The following is a 6,000-nucleotide window of genomic DNA, read 5'->3' as shown; positions in this document are numbered from 1 at the left end:
AGCCAGATTGGTTGACTATTGAGCTATGTTGCAGTTTTCTTCAGTGTAAAATTTAGTGTACTTGGTTGGAGTCTCCTCTTACCCTGTTGTAAAGCATTACACTGCAAAACAATTTTCACAGAAAGGGTCATTGGGCACTGGAACAGGCTGCCCAGGGAGGGGTTGAGTCACCTTCCCTGGAGGGGTTTAAGGGGCGGGTGGATGAGGTGCTGAGGGACATGGGTTAGTGATTGATGGGAATGGTTGGACTCAATGATCCAGTGGGTCTCTTCCAACCTTATGATCCTATGATTATTTCAATCCATGCACTGTGCATACGTTATTGTTCCTTTAAAACTGTAGTGCAATGAAACTCAATATATTCCCAGATTTTAAATCACAAAAGATGATTACTCTGAAACAAATTAAAACTGAAGCATATTGACAAGGTTTCTGGTTTTTCACCCTCTGTAGGAAATTATTTTGGAGGTAGGCAGTCTAGCCTTTCACAGAAGCACTGTGTTTTGTGTAAATAAATATATAGCTAGGAACAGTAGTGAAGGTTAAAGGGCATCTGGAAAGAGAAAACTATGATTCCCAGGCTCTTTGTTAAGTTTATTTAGTAGAGGGACTAGAGAAAGTTTCAGAATGGGCTGTAGATGCTAATAGTTCAACTAGATAAATGTTAGCTTCCCAAGCCTGGATGCCGGAAGAAACTGTAATATGGTTAAAAGCTGGCACAAAATTCTTCCATCCAAGAAAAACAAGTTATTTTGCACAAAAAATAGGATATAGAGTATTGCATCTCGTTATAACATGAACGTATTATTCCTTTTTAATTTTTAGCCTTCAGGACAATGCAGTGTTACTGTTTTATCAATCCTTCCATGCATATATAAATTTATTATTTAAATTGTTAAGTGGAAACTATCAACCTATATTTCACAATTTAAAATTTGTATTCATTCACTGTTGCCTGTAATTACTTCTTACAAATTTAAAGCTGAAATTGCTTTTCACTCTAAATTTATTTTTTCCTGTGTCACTCATACACAAAAATTTATTATCATAGAGCACTTGCATGAATTCTGAGCTGCTGGAATTGTTCTTCCATCAGAAACAGAATGAAAATATTCACACAAATAGTCACTGTGGGATGAGGCCTTAATTACAACAACAGTTTTGCAAATAAAACAGGTTGAATTTAACAAGTTTATAATTGATAATCTTGAAGAACCTGTTCAATGAGTACTTTGCAATTAATTTAACAATATGCATGAGGTAATGTTTCAAACACAGAGGCATTTTTTGACTGTTCGGTTACTCTGTACAAGGGTTTAATTCCTCACCACGATCAGAGTGTGCACTAGGCCATCTGGACCTGTCTCTGAAATCTGAAAGAAGGGCTATTTTTAAAACTAAATCTATACAGTTCATCCTGCCAGGAACAACTGAAGCTTCTAGGAATTCATTATTTTTCAGATAATACTGTTTTCTCTGTATGGCTCATCAGTTAAACACAACCTCTGGAAATACTTAAGTTAGACTAATAACTTATAGCTACATTGTTTGTGAACTCCTTGTAAAGTGGCAGATTCAAAGCATTTTGTCTCCCCAGCAGGATGTTAAATTTTATATCTATTTGCATGGTGGGATCAAATCGTGCCCCCATTTTCACCTGCACAATCACACTGAAATGAGTGGAAATAAGCAAATGTAAAGGGAGGTCAGTGTTCTTTTTTTTTCCCTCAAAGATAAGAAGATTTCACATAGCAACGTCCTCTGGGAAACAATCCATTTTAGAGCAAATTAATCCCAGTGGTAATGTTGATTTTTAGCAACTGTGTTAGACCCAGGATACATTTAATCCCACTGTTCTTTGTTGTTCTCATTAATAAGCCACATTATGTGACTCAGTCTGCATGCAGAAGTATCATTACTGTTATTTAATTACTTTGTTTTTGTAAGAAAAACTACCAGATTCGGTTGCGTTGCGTATACCCAGTAAATGTGGCCAAATCAAAGTTGTGCACTCCAACTCAAATATTTTTTACTTTGTTTCTGCACATATAATTGCATGTAATTTATAGTTGTGTACAGAATTTTTATGATAAAACCTCATTAATCACAAATTCATCAATGCAGCAAAAATACTTCCAAGCAAATGTGGTATAATGTTACAAACATAAGATGTGTTTTAGGATGGAAAGAGGCCAGGATCCCCATCTTCAACTATCCCCTAATGTTACATAAATGACTAAGTCATCATATCAGTGGTTTTCACATGGAAATATAAACACCACTGAAATTCCATACGCTATAAATGGGTATGACTCTAGAGTGCTTAAAATTACCAAGAGTACCGTAAGAATAGCGTAAGCAATAGCCACTAAAGGATGAGAACAGCCAAGGCAGTGCTGCCAGTGCAGTGCAGTGGATACAGGGCATTAATTGCCATCCAAGCTTCTGCTCCTGGGTGAGCTCCCACCTTCCTCTGTGCCCCCACACACAGGTTGCTCCAGATCTCTGGCCATTCAGTTCCCTCCAGCTCCTGAAGTGTTTGTTGTTATACTTCTGTCAATCTGGTTATTTAGCTCTGAAGGCCTAATATGCACATGTACGGCTCCTAAAAGAATAGGGTCTGAAAGTTTATTTAGCTCCTGAAGCCCTATTCTTGCACTAATTAAAAATAACTTTTCACGCAGCCACTGTGGACCCAGCTTCACCGAGAGCTGAAGTCTGTGAGGTTGTTCCTAATCTACAGCAGCACCCAGGTGAGAAAAATACTGCTCTGTGTGCTTTTGCAACTAAAGTAAGGCTAGGCTATATGCTGATCTAATAATAGTCCTTAAATCAGCAGTGTGTTACCAGCTCAGGGTCTTTTTAACATCAGAGTTTCAAGAAGACAATTCACAGGCGAGTGGTGGTTGTGAAATCCAATCAAGCAAGACATGCCTCTGATTTTGAAGCAGAAAAACATTCTACGTTGATGGCACTATTGGCTCAAATATCATATTTACATTCTGGTTTTTAATGGCTTTCTGTTAGGAACCAGACAAGCCGTTCTGTAGGTGGTCTAAATTATATCCTGCATGCATGCTGCATGCTGAGGAGAGTTTGCTGATCTAACAAATGATAAAAGACTAAGCAATCACCCACTGTAAGTCCAAATCTTTACCCTGGCAAACCTAGCACTGATTTTTCACAGGAGTTTTGCCTGAGTGATGACTGTAGAGTTTGGCCCATTTTGATCACACCGGTGATTAACAGTCCCCCAGTCTCCCTGGTCCATTTTAGGTATTTAAAACTGATTCACATCTTTGTAATAACGAAAAAGCTTGCTATCTTCTGGTCTTTTTTTAACCTCAAATTTCTCTGTGATGAAGTTATTTTCTCCATTTAACAGAGAACTAATACTGGTTTTGAGCTATGTCTAATTTCCTAAAAAATGTAGATGCATGCCTTATGGGATTTTCAGGAGTATCTGGGTGCCTGTCTCTCGCTAAAATCAATGAGAATTATGTCCTAAATATCTTTAATGAGTCATACCAAAGTGAATGTTGAAAAAAAAATCACATTAGGCAGGACAAATCAAAAGATTTATTCTGCCACCCATATGCCAAACTACTCCTCAGGTCCCTGCACTTGACTTCTTCTAAATCCATCATCCTCCTTTCCCTTCAATTCACTTCATTCCATGCTCTTTAAAAAAGGGCTTACTAAGGTATGACCCAGTCTTTCAATCCGTACATAGCTCAGCATAGTGAAGTTCTTAATCCTAACTGACGCTGGGAATTACTGAACTGAATTAATTAAATTTTTTAAAAATGGCAGGACCTAGAAATTGTAGTGGCACTGGTGGAAATCTTCCACTCTGTATCTTTTTTTTTTTTTTTTCAATTTCATATTTGAAATAGAAATGCTTGCAAAAGGCTTTCTTGTATGGGAAGGTGGATGGGTAAAATTTAAACAACAGTTCTATGACAGACCTCTACATAATATCAAAACCTAGTGCTGTAAGAGGTCTGGAAAATGCTATAAAAATTTCTGATGTTCTGCTCCCTGCCCAGGAGCAGATGGCTTGGCCTCTGGGATCATTCCTGGGTGCATGAACATCTAAGCCCTTTGAGCTAAACCTACTGAGGGTGGAGCGGATTCTGGGGGGCTGCGGTTCCTACTCTTTCTGTGCTGACTATATGGCAGTAAGAACCACAGCCACAGTGGATCTAATGTTGTGGACCCAAAAATCAATACTGGGTGCATTTCTGGGTATTGGGAAAGGGGATTAGCTCTAGGCCAGTCTTGTGGCGTGGGCTCATAATGACAATAGTGGCTCTGGAGGTGTTTTGGAGCACAGCTCCCAGGAATTTGTAGTCTGAAGGCACACTGGCTAGTGGGAAAAATTTGATTTACCTCCTGATCTGAATTAACATGAGACATCATGTAAGAATAAGATTTATACGATTCATTTGAGACAATCATGGGAGAAACAGTGCTTCTTTATGTAACTTTTTCATAATCCTGAAATAACTCCTGGAAGAAGGTGAATTTCAGTTTCCTTCAACACTTGCTAATATGTTAGAGGACTTTTGTGTGAGAGATTTCTGTAGCTCTTTCTCAAACTGAATGTAGTTATGCTTACAGCCACGTGTTACCAACACTGTGCAAGTCCCTACAGTGTCTCAGCTCTCCATCAAGCTTAGGAACAATTTAAATAACAGTTTAGCAGATAAGGTACTTGCTTGCTTCTTCTTTTCATCCCTTAACTTTCCTACAGAGCCAGTAAAGAGCAGAGGGTAGGAATACCTGGGCTACTTCTTCATTCTTAATAAAATGACTATGCTTGTGAATAATAGTGGAACGACAGGTGGAAACATTCCAGCAAGTCACTAATGGTCAGACAGAGAAGAGAGCTGGTGGGTCCCCAAGCAAAACCTACAATTCTCCAGAGCTGGGCTTCATCCCACCTTTCCCTTTCCTTGCAGGCTGCCCACAGCCCAGCCCTGCCAAGGGGCCACAAGTTGCTGCCTCCTCCCAGCGCCCTGGATTGAACCGTGAGTTGTGGAACTGTCAAACATGCTTTTTGGTGGGTGCACACAGTGGTGTTTTGTCTGCTGCTCCTTCTAACTTGAGCTCATTTGTCTTGGTGTTTCTCACAGATGGTTACAATAAGACTGCAGATGGTTTCCCAGCTTTAAAACAAAAAGGCAACAAAGAAACCCTCTCCATTTTGGTCTGTTAAGTGAAATTTAGATATCTTAGTTGGGAAGTATACTCTGAATATCATGTTAAATTATTCAGTGAAGTAATTTTAGTTCTGCTCACCTGGAGTTTTAAACAGTCACATCTCTTTCGGGTGGAAATGTTCCCTCTGCAACCCAGGAAAGAACAATCTTTTCTGCAATGACTTAGGTGGATAAGGCTATATATAATAAATAATAACATGGCAATATTTTCAGCACTGTCCTTGGTCATTGCATTAATCATCCCTATGCATAAAAAGTAGTAGGCTTTCTGATCTACTTATATATTGCTCCGCATTTTTGTTTCACATTTACATTAATAGCTTATTTCATCTAGCTTTCTAGATCAAGATAGGATAATTTCAGGAAGCCTGCAACTAGATTCCCTCCTGCTTGCCCTAACTCTGCTCTAAACAGCAGGACATTTATTCCACTCTAATATAAGAAAAATAAGAATAAATATTCACTGCAAGAGGTTCCTCTCCTAATATATTCAGGCTTCCTGGGAGAAGGGATGAAAATGGCTTTTGAAATATAAAAGACTGCTATCACTGACTCTTTACTAAGGTTAGTCTTATCCCATTAGCAGTGATCTAGAAATATCAGTGTCACAACCACTCATCTTTACGAATATCATATGAATGTCCATTCATGTTAGCATGCAACCTGTGCTCAAACAGCTACAAAGATATATTGTGTAACAGGAAAAAGTTGCTAATGCACGTAGACAGTACAAGTAATGGAATAACTTGCTTTCTCCTGTAGAGATTGGTACCTA

The 6,000-nt window shown here is 38.7% G+C and overlaps 1 long non-coding RNA gene across 1 annotated transcript in view; it reads left to right on the top strand.

Annotated features, from left to right (window-relative positions):
- Positions 1 to 2,683: 2,683 nt before the first annotated feature.
- The window catches only part of LOC138725299 (uncharacterized), a 31,274-nt gene continuing 27,957 nt past the window's right edge, over positions 2,684 to 6,000 (top strand). The window contains exon 1 of the long non-coding RNA XR_011338222.1: positions 2,684 to 2,753. This is a non-coding gene — a long non-coding RNA (uncharacterized lncRNA). The remainder of the gene's footprint in view (positions 2,754 to 6,000) is intronic.

The sequence above is a fragment of the Phaenicophaeus curvirostris genome, chromosome 11 (assembly GCF_032191515.1).
Source record: "Phaenicophaeus curvirostris isolate KB17595 chromosome 11, BPBGC_Pcur_1.0, whole genome shotgun sequence".
NCBI lineage: Eukaryota > Metazoa > Chordata > Aves > Cuculiformes > Cuculidae > Phaenicophaeus > Phaenicophaeus curvirostris.
The sequence above is the reverse complement of the archived record's forward strand: the minus strand, read 5'-3'. Positions and strand labels throughout refer to the sequence as shown.